The sequence below is a fragment of the Poecilia reticulata genome, chromosome 17 (genome assembly GCF_904066995.2).
Source record: "Poecilia reticulata chromosome 17, P_reticulata-male-v2, whole genome shotgun sequence".
Taxonomy (NCBI): Eukaryota; Metazoa; Chordata; class Actinopteri; order Cyprinodontiformes; family Poeciliidae; genus Poecilia; species Poecilia reticulata.
The window spans coordinates 27,460,408-27,473,457 of NC_088846.1; the positions used below are offsets into that span (position 1 = coordinate 27,460,408).

The 13,050-nt window shown below is 46.6% G+C and overlaps 32 non-coding genes across 32 annotated transcripts; all 32 read left to right on the top strand.

Annotated features, from left to right (window-relative positions):
* The first annotated feature begins 27 nt into the window (after window positions 1–27).
* Window positions 28–110, top strand: trnal-aag (transfer RNA leucine (anticodon AAG)). The gene has a single exon. It is a non-coding gene; the product is annotated as a tRNA-Leu (tRNA).
* A 340-nt stretch (window positions 111–450) lies between these two features.
* Window positions 451–533, top strand: trnal-uag (transfer RNA leucine (anticodon UAG)). The gene has a single exon. It is a non-coding gene; the product is annotated as a tRNA-Leu (tRNA).
* Window positions 534–797: 264 nt separating this feature from the next.
* Window positions 798–880, top strand: trnal-cag (transfer RNA leucine (anticodon CAG)). Its single transcript has one exon. It is a non-coding gene; the product is annotated as a tRNA-Leu (tRNA).
* Window positions 881–1,559: 679 nt separating this feature from the next.
* trnal-aag (transfer RNA leucine (anticodon AAG)) lies at window positions 1,560–1,642 on the top strand. The gene has a single exon. It is a non-coding gene; the product is annotated as a tRNA-Leu (tRNA).
* Window positions 1,643–1,979: 337 nt separating this feature from the next.
* Window positions 1,980–2,062, top strand: trnal-uag (transfer RNA leucine (anticodon UAG)). The gene has a single exon. It is a non-coding gene; the product is annotated as a tRNA-Leu (tRNA).
* A 223-nt stretch (window positions 2,063–2,285) lies between these two features.
* trnal-cag (transfer RNA leucine (anticodon CAG)) lies at window positions 2,286–2,368 on the top strand. The gene has a single exon. It is a non-coding gene; the product is annotated as a tRNA-Leu (tRNA).
* A 337-nt stretch (window positions 2,369–2,705) lies between these two features.
* On the top strand, window positions 2,706–2,788 carry trnal-uag (transfer RNA leucine (anticodon UAG)). The gene has a single exon. It is a non-coding gene; the product is annotated as a tRNA-Leu (tRNA).
* A 220-nt stretch (window positions 2,789–3,008) lies between these two features.
* On the top strand, window positions 3,009–3,091 carry trnal-cag (transfer RNA leucine (anticodon CAG)). The gene has a single exon. It is a non-coding gene; the product is annotated as a tRNA-Leu (tRNA).
* A 339-nt stretch (window positions 3,092–3,430) lies between these two features.
* On the top strand, window positions 3,431–3,513 carry trnal-cag (transfer RNA leucine (anticodon CAG)). The gene has a single exon. It is a non-coding gene; the product is annotated as a tRNA-Leu (tRNA).
* A 224-nt stretch (window positions 3,514–3,737) lies between these two features.
* Window positions 3,738–3,820, top strand: trnal-cag (transfer RNA leucine (anticodon CAG)). The gene has a single exon. It is a non-coding gene; the product is annotated as a tRNA-Leu (tRNA).
* Window positions 3,821–4,161: 341 nt separating this feature from the next.
* trnal-uag (transfer RNA leucine (anticodon UAG)) lies at window positions 4,162–4,244 on the top strand. Its single transcript has one exon. It is a non-coding gene; the product is annotated as a tRNA-Leu (tRNA).
* Window positions 4,245–4,467: 223 nt separating this feature from the next.
* trnal-cag (transfer RNA leucine (anticodon CAG)) lies at window positions 4,468–4,550 on the top strand. Its single transcript has one exon. It is a non-coding gene; the product is annotated as a tRNA-Leu (tRNA).
* A 339-nt stretch (window positions 4,551–4,889) lies between these two features.
* Window positions 4,890–4,972, top strand: trnal-uag (transfer RNA leucine (anticodon UAG)). The gene has a single exon. It is a non-coding gene; the product is annotated as a tRNA-Leu (tRNA).
* Window positions 4,973–5,195: 223 nt separating this feature from the next.
* On the top strand, window positions 5,196–5,278 carry trnal-cag (transfer RNA leucine (anticodon CAG)). The gene has a single exon. It is a non-coding gene; the product is annotated as a tRNA-Leu (tRNA).
* Window positions 5,279–5,618: 340 nt separating this feature from the next.
* trnal-uag (transfer RNA leucine (anticodon UAG)) lies at window positions 5,619–5,701 on the top strand. Its single transcript has one exon. It is a non-coding gene; the product is annotated as a tRNA-Leu (tRNA).
* Window positions 5,702–5,924: 223 nt separating this feature from the next.
* Window positions 5,925–6,007, top strand: trnal-cag (transfer RNA leucine (anticodon CAG)). Its single transcript has one exon. It is a non-coding gene; the product is annotated as a tRNA-Leu (tRNA).
* A 340-nt stretch (window positions 6,008–6,347) lies between these two features.
* Window positions 6,348–6,430, top strand: trnal-uag (transfer RNA leucine (anticodon UAG)). The gene has a single exon. It is a non-coding gene; the product is annotated as a tRNA-Leu (tRNA).
* A 223-nt stretch (window positions 6,431–6,653) lies between these two features.
* trnal-cag (transfer RNA leucine (anticodon CAG)) lies at window positions 6,654–6,736 on the top strand. The gene has a single exon. It is a non-coding gene; the product is annotated as a tRNA-Leu (tRNA).
* Window positions 6,737–7,072: 336 nt separating this feature from the next.
* Window positions 7,073–7,155, top strand: trnal-uag (transfer RNA leucine (anticodon UAG)). Its single transcript has one exon. It is a non-coding gene; the product is annotated as a tRNA-Leu (tRNA).
* Window positions 7,156–7,378: 223 nt separating this feature from the next.
* trnal-cag (transfer RNA leucine (anticodon CAG)) lies at window positions 7,379–7,461 on the top strand. Its single transcript has one exon. It is a non-coding gene; the product is annotated as a tRNA-Leu (tRNA).
* A 338-nt stretch (window positions 7,462–7,799) lies between these two features.
* On the top strand, window positions 7,800–7,882 carry trnal-cag (transfer RNA leucine (anticodon CAG)). The gene has a single exon. It is a non-coding gene; the product is annotated as a tRNA-Leu (tRNA).
* Window positions 7,883–8,145: 263 nt separating this feature from the next.
* trnal-cag (transfer RNA leucine (anticodon CAG)) lies at window positions 8,146–8,228 on the top strand. Its single transcript has one exon. It is a non-coding gene; the product is annotated as a tRNA-Leu (tRNA).
* A 333-nt stretch (window positions 8,229–8,561) lies between these two features.
* On the top strand, window positions 8,562–8,644 carry trnal-uag (transfer RNA leucine (anticodon UAG)). The gene has a single exon. It is a non-coding gene; the product is annotated as a tRNA-Leu (tRNA).
* Window positions 8,645–9,314: 670 nt separating this feature from the next.
* trnal-uag (transfer RNA leucine (anticodon UAG)) lies at window positions 9,315–9,397 on the top strand. Its single transcript has one exon. It is a non-coding gene; the product is annotated as a tRNA-Leu (tRNA).
* A 260-nt stretch (window positions 9,398–9,657) lies between these two features.
* On the top strand, window positions 9,658–9,740 carry trnal-cag (transfer RNA leucine (anticodon CAG)). Its single transcript has one exon. It is a non-coding gene; the product is annotated as a tRNA-Leu (tRNA).
* Window positions 9,741–10,417: 677 nt separating this feature from the next.
* trnal-aag (transfer RNA leucine (anticodon AAG)) lies at window positions 10,418–10,500 on the top strand. The gene has a single exon. It is a non-coding gene; the product is annotated as a tRNA-Leu (tRNA).
* Window positions 10,501–10,835: 335 nt separating this feature from the next.
* On the top strand, window positions 10,836–10,917 carry trnal-uag (transfer RNA leucine (anticodon UAG)). The gene has a single exon. It is a non-coding gene; the product is annotated as a tRNA-Leu (tRNA).
* Window positions 10,918–11,528: 611 nt separating this feature from the next.
* trnal-uag (transfer RNA leucine (anticodon UAG)) lies at window positions 11,529–11,610 on the top strand. The gene has a single exon. It is a non-coding gene; the product is annotated as a tRNA-Leu (tRNA).
* A 216-nt stretch (window positions 11,611–11,826) lies between these two features.
* On the top strand, window positions 11,827–11,909 carry trnal-cag (transfer RNA leucine (anticodon CAG)). The gene has a single exon. It is a non-coding gene; the product is annotated as a tRNA-Leu (tRNA).
* A 341-nt stretch (window positions 11,910–12,250) lies between these two features.
* Window positions 12,251–12,333, top strand: trnal-uag (transfer RNA leucine (anticodon UAG)). The gene has a single exon. It is a non-coding gene; the product is annotated as a tRNA-Leu (tRNA).
* A 223-nt stretch (window positions 12,334–12,556) lies between these two features.
* trnal-cag (transfer RNA leucine (anticodon CAG)) lies at window positions 12,557–12,639 on the top strand. The gene has a single exon. It is a non-coding gene; the product is annotated as a tRNA-Leu (tRNA).
* Window positions 12,640–12,958: 319 nt separating this feature from the next.
* On the top strand, window positions 12,959–13,041 carry trnal-cag (transfer RNA leucine (anticodon CAG)). The gene has a single exon. It is a non-coding gene; the product is annotated as a tRNA-Leu (tRNA).
* Window positions 13,042–13,050: the final 9 nt, after the last annotated feature.

The window sequence follows — 13,050 nt, forward strand, 5'->3', positions numbered from 1 at the left end:
CAAGACACATCTACAGAACTGTGTGACGTCAGGATGGCCGAGCGGTCTAAGGCGCTGCGTTAAGGTCGCAGTCTCCACTGGAGGCGTGGGTTCGAATCCCACTTCTGACACATTTCCTTGCATTTAAGAGATTCCAACATGTTACTACCAGAAAAATGTGCAATTTGTGTCATTTGAGGCAGAGCAAAACAGTCTATGGTCAGGTCTGCAAAAAACGTTTGCGGGAGACGTTCAGTGGTTCTCCAGAAAAAAAATCATTAAACGCTAATTATGGTAACAATTTATAAGGGGGCCATGGCTGCAATGCAAGCTCAGCATATAATTCGGCAGAAAAACTGCAAATTTTTCTTCTCGCTATCAGCAAATAGTCCATTGTCCTCCTTTAATTGTAGTGTGGGTCGCCCTCCGAGCATACCGCATGGGAAGGCACCTCACTCATTGCTCATGGAAGTCAGGATGGCCGAGCGGTCTAAGGCGCTGAGTTTAGGCCGCAGTCTCTCCTGGAGGCGTGGGTTCGAATCCCACTCCTGACAAAAAGGCATTTCTCACTTGCCTGCACTTCACTCTCATAGTCGTCATTTTAACTTGACTCCTGGACATTCGGTGTAAGTCAGTAAGGTTGTTGAAATGGAGGACCAATTGACTGACTCTGCATTTGGCATTAACACATGTAAAGAGTGAAATCATTCCAATGATTACAGAGAAAATGAAACTTTGCAGAGCTCTCAATCAACCAAGCAGTTCTCAACCGTAAGTGAATTCTCAGAGCAAAGACAACATCTACAGAACTGTGTGACGTCAGGATGGCCGAGCGGTCTAAGGCGCTGCGTTCAGGTCGCAGTCTCCACTGGAGGCGTGGGTTCGAATCCCACTTCTGACACATTTCCTTGCATTTAAGAGATTGCGCCATGTTACTAACAGGAAAAGGTGCAATTTGAGTCATTTGAGGCAGAGCAAGAGAGTCTATGGTCAGGTCTGCCAAAAACATTTGAGGGAGAAGTTCAGTGGATCTCCAGATAAATCATTCAACACTTATTATGGTAACAATTTATAAGGGGGTCAAGGCTGCAATGCAAGCTCAGCATATAATTTGGCAGAAAACTGCTAATTTTACTTCTCGCTATGAGCAAATAGTCCATTGTCCTCCTTTAATTGTAGTGTGGGTCGCCCTCCGAGCATACTGCATGGGAAGGCACCTCACACGCTGCTCATGGAGTCAGGATGGCCGAGCGGTCTAAGGCGCTGCGTTCAGGTCGCAGTCTCTCCTGGAGGCGTGGGTTCAAATCCACTCCTGACAATAAGGCATTTCTCTCTTGCCTGGACTGCACTCTCATAGTCGTCATTTTAACTCGACTCCTGGACATTTGGTGTAAGTCAGTAAGGTTGTTGAAATGGAGGACCAATTGACTGACTCTGCATTTGGCATTAACACATGTAAAGAGTGAAATCATTCCAATGATTACAGAGAAAATGAAACTTTGCAGAGCTCTCAATCAACCAAGCAGTTCTCAACCGTATTGAATTCTCAGAGCAAAGACAACATCTACAAACTGTGTGACGTCAGGATGGCCGAGCGGTCTAAGGCGCTGCGTTAAGGCCGCAGTCTCCACTGGAGGCGTGGGTTCGAATCCCACTTCTGACACATTTCCTTGCATTTAAGAGATTCCAACATGTTACTACCAGAAAAATGTGCAGTTTGTGTCATTTGAGGCAGAGCAAACAGTCTATGGTCAGGTCTGCAAAAACGTTTGCGGGAGACGTTCAGTGGTTCTCCAGAAAAAAATCATTAAACGCTAATTATGGTAACAATTTATAAGGGGGCCATGGCTGCAATGCAAGCTCAGCATATAATTCGGCAGAAAACTGCAAAATTTTTCTTCTCGCTATCAGCAAATAGTCCATTGTCCTCCTTTAATTGTAGTGTGGGTCGCCCTCCGAGCATACCGCATGGGAAGGCACCTCACTCATTGCTCACGGAAGTCAGGATGGCCGAGCGGTCTAAGGCGCTGCGTTTAGGCCGCAGTCTCTCCTGGAGGCGTGGGTTCGAATCCCACTTCTGACAGAAAGGCATTTCTCACTTGCCTGGACTTCGCTCTCATAGTCGTCATTTTAACTCGACTCCAGGACATTCGGTGTAAGTCAGTAAATTGTTGAAATGGAGGACCAATTGACTGACTCTGCATTTGGAGAGAAAATGAAACTTTGCAGAGGTCTCAATCAACCAAGCAGTTCTCAACCGTAAGTGAATTCTCAGAGCAGAGACAACATCTACAGAACTGTGTGACGTCAGGATGGCCGAGCGGTCTAAGGCGCTGCGTTCAGGTCGCAGTCTCCACTGGAGGCGTGGGTTCGAATCCCACTTCTGACACATTTCCTTGCATTTAAGAGATTCCACCATGTTACTAACAGGAAAAGGTGCAATTTGAGTCATTTGAGGCAGAGCAATAGAGTCTATGGTCAGGTCTGCCAAAAACATTTGAGGGAGAAGTTCAGTGGATCTCCAGAATAAATCATTCAACACTTATTATGGTAACAATTTATAAGGGGTCAAGGCTGCAATGCAAGCTCAGCATATAATTTGGCAGAAAAACTGCTAAATTTACTTCTCGCTATGAGCAAATAGTCCATTGTCCTCCTTTAATTGTAGTGTGGGTCGCCCTCCGAGCATACCGCATGGGAAGGCACCTCACTCATTGCTCATGGAAGTCAGGATGGCCGAGCGGTCTAAGGCGCTGCGTTTAGGCCGCAGTCTCTCCTGGAGGCGTGGGTTCGAATCCCACTTCTGACAGAAAGGCATTTCTCACTTGCCTGGACTTCGCTCTCATAGTCGTCATTTTAACTCGACTCCAGGACATTCGGTGTAAGTCAGTAAATTGTTGAAATGGAGGACCAATTGATGACTCTGCATTTGGAGAGAAATGAAACTTTGCAGAGCTCTCAATCAACCAAGCAGTTCTCAACCGTAAGTGAATTCTCAGAGCAAAGACACATCTACAGAACTGTGTGACGTCAGGATGGCCGAGCGGTCTAAGGCGCTGCGTTCAGGTCGCAGTCTCCACTGGAGGCGTGGGTTCGAATCCCACTTCTGACACATTTCCTTGCATTTAAGAGATTGCGCCATGTTACTAACAGGAAAGGTGCAATTTGAGTCATTTGAGGCAGAGCAAGAGAGTCTATGGTCAGGTCTGCCAAAAACATTTGAGGGAGAAGTTCAGTGGATCTCCAGAATAAAATCATTCAACACTTATTATGGTAACAATTTATAAGGGGGCCATGGCTGCAATGCAAGCTCAGCATATAATTTGGCAGAAAAACTGCTAAATTTTACTTCTCGCTATGAGCAAATAGTCCATTGTCCTCCTTTAATTGTAGTGTGGGTCGCCCTCCGAGCATACCGCATGGGAAGGCACCTCACTCGTTGCTCATGGAAGTCAGGATGGCCGAGCGGTCTAAGGCGCTGCGTTCAGGTCGCAGTCTCTCCTGGAGGCGTGGGTTCAAATCCCACTCCTGACAAAAGGCCATTTCTCACTTGTCTGGACTTCACTCTCATAGTCGTCATTTTAACTCGACTCCTGGACATTCGGTGTAAGTCAGTAAGATTGTTGAAATGGAGGACCAATTGACTGACTCTGCATTTGGAGAGAAAATGAAACTTTGCAGAGCTCTCAATCAACCAAGCAGTTCTCAACCGTAAGTGAATTCTCAGAGCAAAGACAACATCTACAGAACTGTGTGACGTCAGGATGGCCGAGCGGTCTAAGGCGCTGCGTTCAGGTCGCAGTCTCCACTGGAGGCGTGGGTTCGAATCCCACTTCTGACACATTTCCTTGCATTTAAGAGATTGCGCCATGTTACTAACAGGAAAAGGTGCAATTTGAGTCATTTGAGGCAGAGCAAGAGAGTCTATGGTCAGGTCTGCAAAAAACGTTTGCGGGAGACGTTCAGTGGTTCTCCAGAAAAAAAATCATTAAACGCTAATTATGGTAACAATTTATAAGGGGGCCATGGCTGCAATGCAAGCTCAGCATATAATTCGGCAGAAAAACTGCAAAATTTTTCTTCTCGCTATCAGCAAATAGTCCATTGTCCTCCTTTAATTGTAGTGTGGGTCGCCCTCCGAGCATACCGCATGGGAAGGCACCTCACTCATTGCTCACGGAAGTCAGGATGGCCGAGCGGTCTAAGGCGCTGCGTTTAGGCCGCAGTCTCTCCTGGAGGCGTGGGTTCGAATCCCACTTCTGACAGAAAGGCATTTCTCACTTGCCTGGACTTCGCTCTCATAGTCGTCATTTTAACTCGACTCCAGGACATTCGGTGTAAGTCAGTAAATTGTTGAAATGGAGGACCAATTGACTGACTCTGCATTTGGAGAGAAAATGAAACTTTGCAGAGGTCTCAATCAACCAAGCAGTTCTCAACCGTAAGTGAATTCTCAGAGCAGAGACAACATCTACAGAACTGTGTGACGTCAGGATGGCCGAGCGGTCTAAGGCGCTGCGTTCAGGTCGCAGTCTCCACTGGAGGCGTGGGTTCGAATCCCACTTCTGACACATTTCCTTGCATTTAAGAGATTGCGCCATGTTACTAACAGGAAAAGGTGCAATTTGAGTCATTTGAGGCAGAGCAAGAGAGTCTATGGTCAGGTCTGCCAAAAACATTTGAGGGAGAAGTTCAGTGGATCTCCAGAATAAGTCATTCAACACTTATTATGGTAACAATTTATAAGGGGGCCATGGCTGCAATGCAAGCTCAGCATATAATTTGGCAGAAAAACTGCTAAATTTTACTTCTCGCTATGAGCAAATAGTCCATTGTCCTCCTTTAATTGTAGTGTGGGTCGCCCTCCGAGCATACCGCATGGGAAGGCACCTCACTCATTGCTCATGGAAGTCAGGATGGCCGAGCGGTCTAAGGCGCTGCGTTTAGGCCGCAGTCTCTCCTGGAGGCGTGGGTTCGAATCCCACTTCTGACAGAAAGGCATTTCTCACTTGCCTGGACTTCGCTCTCATAGTCGTCATTTTAACTCGACTCCTGGACATTCGGTGTAAGTCAGTAAATTGTTGAAATGGAGGACCAATTGACTGACTCTGCATTTGGAGAGAAAATGAAACTTTGCAGAGGTCTCAATCAACCAAGCAGTTCTCAACCGTAAGTGAATTCTCAGAGCAAAGACAACATCTACAGAACTGTGTGACGTCAGGATGGCCGAGCGGTCTAAGGCGCTGCGTTCAGGTCGCAGTCTCCACTGGAGGCGTGGGTTCGAATCCCACTTCTGACACATTTCCTTGCATTTAAGAGATTGCGCCATGTTACTAACAGGAAAAGGTGCAATTTGAGTCATTTGAGGCAGAGCAAGAGAGTCTATGGTCAGGTCTGCCAAAAACATTTGAGGGAGAAGTTCAGTGGATCTCCAGAATAAAATCATTCAACACTTATTATGGTAACAATTTATAAGGGGGTCAAGGCTGCAATGCAAGCTCAGCATATAATTTGGCAGAAAAACTGCTAAATTTTACTTCTCGCTATGAGCAAATAGTCCATTGTCCTCCTTTAATTGTAGTGTGGGTCGCCCTCCGAGCATACCGCATGGGAAGGCACCTCACTCATTGCTCATGGAAGTCAGGATGGCCGAGCGGTCTAAGGCGCTGCGTTTAGGCCGCAGTCTCTCCTGGAGGCGTGGGTTCGAATCCCACTTCTGACAGAAAGGCATTTCTCACTTGCCTGGACTTCGCTCTCATAGTCGTCATTTTAACTCGACTCCTGGACATTCGGTGTAAGTCAGTAAATTGTTGAAATGGAGGACCAATTGACTGACTCTGCATTTGGAGAGAAAATGAAACTTTGCAGAGCTCTCAATCAACCAAGCAGTTCTCAACCGTAAGTGAATTCTCAGAGCAAAGACAACATCTACAGAACTGTGTGACGTCAGGATGGCCGAGCGGTCTAAGGCGCTGCGTTCAGGTCGCAGTCTCCACTGGAGGCGTGGGTTCGAATCCCACTTCTGACACATTTCCTTGCATTTAAGAGATTGCGCCATGTTACTAACAGGAAAAGGTGCAATTTGAGTCATTTGAGGCAGAGCAAGAGAGTCTATGGTCAGGTCTGCCAAAAACATTTGAGGGAGAAGTTCAGTGGATCTCCAGAATAAAATCATTCAACACTTATTATGGTAACAATTTATAAGGGGGTCAAGGCTGCAATGCAAGCTCAGCATATAATTTGGCAGAAAAACTGCTAAATTTTACTTCTCGCTATGAGCAAATAGTCCATTGTCCTCCTTTAATTGTAGTGTGGGTCGCCCTCCGAGCATACCGCATGGGAAGGCACCTCACTCATTGCTCATGGAAGTCAGGATGGCCGAGCGGTCTAAGGCGCTGCGTTTAGGCCGCAGTCTCTCCTGGAGGCGTGGGTTCGAATCCCACTTCTGACAGAAAGGCATTTCTCACTTGCCTGGACTTCGCTCTCATAGTCGTCATTTTAACTCGACTCCTGGACATTCGGTGTAAGTCAGTAAATTGTTGAAATGGAGGACCAATTGACTGACTCTGCATTTGGAGAGAAAATGAAACTTTGCAGAGCTCTCAATCAACCAAGCAGTTCTCAACCGTAAGTGAATTCTCAGAGCAAAGACAACATCTACAGAACTGTGTGACGTCAGGATGGCCGAGCGGTCTAAGGCGCTGCGTTCAGGTCGCAGTCTCCACTGGAGGCGTGGGTTCGAATCCCACTTCTGACACATTTCCTTGCATTTAAGAGATTGCGCCATGTTACTAACAGGAAAAGGTGCAATTTGAGTCATTTGAGGCAGAGCAAGAGAGTCTATGGTCAGGTCTGCCAAAACATTTGAGGGAGAAGTTCAGTGGATCTCCAGAATAAATCATTCAACACTTATTATGGTAACAATTTATAAGGGGTCAAGGCTGCAATGCAAGCTCAGCATATAATTTGGCAGAAAACTGCTAAATTTTACTTCTCGCTATGAGCAAATAGTCCATTGTCCTCCTTTAATTGTAGTGTGGGTCGCCCTCCGAGCATACCGCATGGGAAGGCACCTCACTCATTGCTCATGGAAGTCAGGATGGCCGAGCGGTCTAAGGCGCTGCGTTTAGGCCGCAGTCTCTCCTGGAGGCGTGGGTTCGAATCCCACTTCTGACAGAAAGGCATTTCTCACTTGCCTGGACTTCGCTCTCATAGTCGTCATTTTAACTCGACTCCTGGACATTCGGTGTAAGTCAGTAAATTGTTGAAATGGAGGACCAATTGACTGACTCTGCATTTGGAGAGAAAATGAAACTTTGCAGAGCTCTCAATCAACCAAGCAGTTCTCAACCGTAAGTGAATTCTCAGAGCAAAGACAACATCTACAGAACTGTGTGACGTCAGGATGGCCGAGCGGTCTAAGGCGCTGCGTTCAGGTCGCAGTCTCCACTGGAGGCGTGGGTTCGAATCCCACTTCTGACACATTTCCTTGCATTTAAGAGATTGCGCCATGTTACTAACAGGAAAAGGTGCAATTTGAGTCATTTGAGGCAGAGCAAGAGAGTCTATGGTCAGGTCTGCCAAAAACATTTGAGGGAGAAGTTCAGTGGATCTCCAGAATAAAATCATTCAACACTTATTATGGTAACAATTTATAAGGGGTCAAGGCTGCAATGCAAGCGCAGCATATAATTTGGCAGAAGAACTGCTAAATTTACTTCTCGCTATGAGCAAATAGTCCATTGTCCTCCTTTAATTGTAGTGTGGGTCGCCCTCCGAGCATACTGCATGGGAAGGCACCTCACACGCTGCTCATGGAAGTCAGGATGGCCGAGCGGTCTAAGGCGCTGCGTTCAGGTCGCAGTCTCTCCTGGAGGCGTGGGTTCAAATCCCACTCCTGACAAAAAGGCATTTCTCACTTGCCTGGACTTCACTCTCATAGTCGTCATTTTAACTTGACTCCTGGACATTCGGTGTAAGTCAGTAAGGTTGTTGAAATGGAGGACCAATTGACTGACTCTGCATTGGCATTAACACATGTAAAGAGTGAAATCATTCCAATGATTACAGAGAAAATGAAACTTTGCAGAGCTCTCAATCAACCAAGCAGTTCTCAACCGTAAGTGAATTCTCAGAGCAAAGACAACATCTACAGAACTGTGTGACGTCAGGATGGCCGAGCGGTCTAAGGCGCTGCGTTCAGGTCGCAGTCTCCACTGGAGGCGTGGGTTCGAATCCCACTTCTGACACATTCCTTGCATTTAAGAGATTCCAACATGTTACTACCAGAAAAATGTGCAGTTTGTGTCATTTGAGGCAGAGCAAAACAGTCTATGGTCAGGTCTGCAAAAACGTTTGCGGGAGACGTTCAGTGTTCTCCAGAAAAAAAATCATTAACGCTAATATGGTAACAATTTATAAGGGGGCCATGGCTGCAATGCAAGCTCAGCATATAATTCGGCAGAAAACTGCAAAATTTTCTTCTCGCTATCAGCAATAGTCCATTGTCCTCCTTTAATTGTAGTGTGGGTCGCCCTCCGAGCATACCGCATGGGAAGGCACCTCACTCATTGCTCATGGAAGTCAGGATGGCCGAGCGGTCTAAGGCGCTGCGTTTAGGCCGCAGTCTCTCCTGGAGGCGTGGGTTCGAATCCCACTCCTGACAAAAGGCATTTCTCACTTGCCTGGACTTCACTCTCATAGTCGTCATTTTAACTTGACTCCTGGACATTCGGTGTAAGTCAGTAAGGTTGTTGAAATGGAGGACCAATTGACTGACTCTGCATTGCATTAACACATGTAAAGAGTGAATCATTCCAATGATACAGAGAAAATGAACTTGCAGAGCTCTCAATCAACCAAGCAGTTCTCAACCGTAAGTGAATTCTCAGAGCAAAGACAACATCTACAGAACTGTGTGACGTCAGGATGGCGAGCGGTCTAAGGCGCTGCGTTCAGGTCGCAGTCTCCACTGGAGGCGTGGTTCGAATCCCACTTCTGACACATTTCCTTGCATTTAAGAGATTCCACATGTTACTACCAGAAAATGTGCAGTTGTGTCATTTGAGGCAGAGCAAAACAGTCTATGGTCAGGTCTGCAAAAACGTTTGCGGAGACGTTCAGTGGTTCTCCAGAAAAAAATCATTAAACGCTAATATGGTAACAATTTATAAGGGGGCCATGGCTGCAATGCAAGCTCAGCATATAATTCGGCAGAAAAACTGCAAATTTTTCTTCTCGCTATCAGCAAATAGTCCATTGTCCTCCTTTAATTGTAGTGTGGGTCGCCCTCCGAGCATACCGCATGGGAAGCACCTCACTCATTGCTCATGGAAGTCAGGATGGCCGAGCGGTCTAAGGCGCTGCGTTTAGGCCGCAGTCTCTCCTGGAGGCGTGGGTTCGAATCCCACTCCTGACAAAAAGGCATTTCTCACTTGCCTGGACTTCACTCTCATAGTCGTCATTTTAACTTGACTCCTGGACATTCGGTGTAAGTCAGTAAGTTGTTGAAATGGAGGACCAATTGACTGACTCTGCATTTGGCATTAACACATGTAAGAGTGAATCATTCCAATGATTACAGAGAAATGAAACTTTGCAGAGCTCTCAATCAACCAAGCAGTTCTCAACCGTAAGTGAATTCTCAGAGCAAAGACAACATCTACAGAACTGTGTGACGTCAGGATGGCCGAGCGGTCTAAGGCGCTGCGTTCAGGTCGCAGTCTCCACTGGAGGCGTCGGTTCGAATCCCACTTCTGACACATTTCCTTTCATTTAAGAGATTGCGCCATGTTACTAACAGGAAAAGTGCAATTGAGTCATTTGAGGCAGAGCAAGAGAGTCTATGGTCAGGTCTGCCAAAAACATTTGAGGGAGAAGTTCAGTGGATCTCCAGAATAAAATCATTCAACACTTATTATGGTACAATTTATAAGGGGGTCAAGGCTGCAATGCAAGCTCAGCATATAATTTGGCAGAAAAACTGCTAAATTTACTTCTCGCTATGAGCAAATAGTCCATTGTCCTCCTTTAATTGTAGTGTGGGTCGCCCTCCGAGCATACTGCATGGGAAGGCACCTCACACGCTGCTCATGGAAGTCGGATGGCCGAGCGGTCTAAGGCGCTGCGTTCAGGTCGCAGTCTCTCCTGGAGGCGTGGGTTCAAATCCCACTCCTGACAATAAGGCATTTCTCACTTGCCTGGACTTCACTCTCATAGTCGTCATTTAACTTGACTCCTGGACATTCGGTGTAAGTCAGTAAGGTTGTTGAAATGGAGACCAATTGACTGACTCTGCATTTGGCATTAACACATGTAAAGAGTGAAATCATTCCAATGATTACAGAGAAAATGAAACTTTGCAGAGCTCTCAATCAACCAAGCAGTTCTAAACCGTAAGTGAATTCTCAGAGCAAAGACACACTACAGAACTGTGTGAGTCAGGATGGCCGAGCGGTCTAAGGCGCTGCGTTAAGGTCGCAGTCTCCCCTGGAGGCGTGGGTTCGAATCCCACTTCTGACACATTTCCTTGCATTTAAGAGATTCCAACATGTTACTACCAGAAAAATGTGCAGTTTGTGTCATTTGAGGCAGAGCAAAACAGTCTATGGTCAGGTCTGCAAAAAACGTTTGCGGAGACGTTCAGTGGTTCTCCAGAAAAAAATCATTAAACGCTAATTATGTAACAATTTATAAGGGGGCCATGGCTGCAATGCAAGCTCAGCATATAATTCGGCAGAAAAACTGCAAAATTTTTCTTCTCGCTATCAGCAATAGTCCATTGTCCCTTTAATTGTAGTGTGGGTCGCCCTCCGAGCATACCGCATGGGAAGGCACCTCACTCATTGCTCACGGAAGTCAGGATGGCCGAGCGGTCTAAGGCGCTGCGTTTAGGCCGCAGTCTCTCCTGGAGGCGTGGGTTCGAATCCCATTCTGACAGAAAGGCATTTCTCACTTGCCTGGACTTCGCTCTCATAGTCGTCATTTTAACTCGACCCTGGACATTCGGTGTAAGTCATAAATTGTTGAATGGGGACCAATTGACTGACTCTGCATTTGGAGAGAAAATGAACTTTGCAGAGTCTCAATCAACCAAGCAGTTCTCAACCGTAAGTGAATTCTCAGAGCAGACAACATTACAGAACTGTTGACTCAGATGGCCGAGCGGTCTAAGCGCTGCGTCAGGTCGCAGTCTCCATGAGGCGTGGTTCGAATCCCACTTCTGACACATTTCTTGCATTTAAGAGATTGCGCCATGTTACTAACAGGAAAGGTGCAATTTGGTCATTGAGGCAGAGCAAGAGGTCTATGGTCAGGTCTGCCAAAACATTTGAGGGAAGTTCAGTGGATCTCCAGAATAAATCATTCAACACTTATTATGGTAAATTATAAGGGGTCAAGGCTGCAATGCAAGCTCAGCATATAATTTGGCAGAAAAACTGCAAATTTACTTCTCGCTATGAGCAAATAGTCCATTGTCCTCCTTAATTGTAGTGTGGGTCGCCCTCCGAGCATACCGCATGGAAGGCACCTCACTCATTGTCATGGAAGTCAGGATGGCCGAGCGGTCTAAGGCGCTGGTTTAGGCCGCAGTCTCTCCTGGAGGCGTGGGTTCGAATCCCACTTCTGACAGAAAGGCATTTCTCACTTGCCTGGACTTCGCTCTCATAGTCGTCATTTTAACTCGACTCCTGGACATTCGGTGTAAGTCAGTAAATTGTTGAAATGGAGGACCAATTGACTGACTCTGCATTTGGAGAATGAAACTTGCAGAGCTCTCAATCAACCAAGCATTCTCAACCGTAAGTGAATCTCAGAGCAAAGACAACATCTACAGAACTGTGTGACGTCAGGATGGCCGAGCGGTCTAAGGCGCTGCGTTCAGGTCGCAGTCTCCACTGGAGGCGTGGGTTCGAATCCCACTTCTGACACATTTCCTTGCATTTAAGAGATTGCGCCATGTTACTAACAGGAAAAGGTGCAATTTGAGTCATTTGAGGCAGAGCAAGAGAGTCTATGGTCAGGTCTGCAAAAAACGTTTGCGGGAGACGTTCAGTGGTTCTCCAGAAAAAAAATCATTAAACGCTAATTATGGTAACAATTTATAAGGGGGCCATGGCTGCAATGCAAGCTCAGCATATAATTCGGCAGAAAAACTGCAAAATTTTTCTTCTCGCTATCAGCAAATAGTCCATTGTCCTCCTTTAATTGTAGTGTGGGTCGCCCTCCGAGCATACCGCATGGGAAGGCACCTCACTCATTGCTCACGGAAGTCAGGATGGCCGAGCGGTCTAAGGCGCTGCGTTTAGGCCGCAGTCTCTCCTGGAGGCGTGGGTTCGAATCCCACTTCTGACAGAAAGGCATTTCTCACTTGCCTGGACTTCGCTCTCATAGTCGTCATTTTAACTCGACTCCTGGACATTCGGTGTAAGTCAGTAAATTGTTGAAATGGAGGACCAATTGACTGACTCTGCATTTGGAGAGAAAATGAAACTTTGCAGAGGTCTCAATCAACCAAGCAGTTCTCAACCGTAAGTGAATTCTCAGAGCAAAGACAACATCTACAGAACTGTGTGACGTCAGGATGGCCGAGCGGTCTAAGGCGCTGCGTTCAGGTCGCAGTCTCCACTGGAGGCGTGGGTTCGAATCCCACTTCTGACACATTTCCTTGCATTTAAGAGATTGCGCCATGTTACTAACAGGAAAAGGTGCAGTTTGTGTCATTTGAGGCAGAGCAAGAGAGTCTATGGTCAGGTCTGCCAAAGTGGTTCTCCAGAATAAAATCATTCAACACTTATTATGGTAACAATTTATAAGGGGGCCATGGCTGCAATGCAAGCTCAGCATATAATTTGGCAGAAAAACTGCTAAATTTTACTTCTCGCTATGAGCAAACAGTCCATTGTCCTCCTTTAATTGTAGTGTGGGTCGCCCTCCGAGCATACTGCATGGGAAGGCACCTCACACGCTGCTCATGGAAGTCAGGATGGCCGAGCGGTCTAAGGCGCTGCGTTCAGGTCGCAGTCTCTCCTGGAGGCGTGGGTTCAAATCCCACTCCTGACAAAAAGGCAT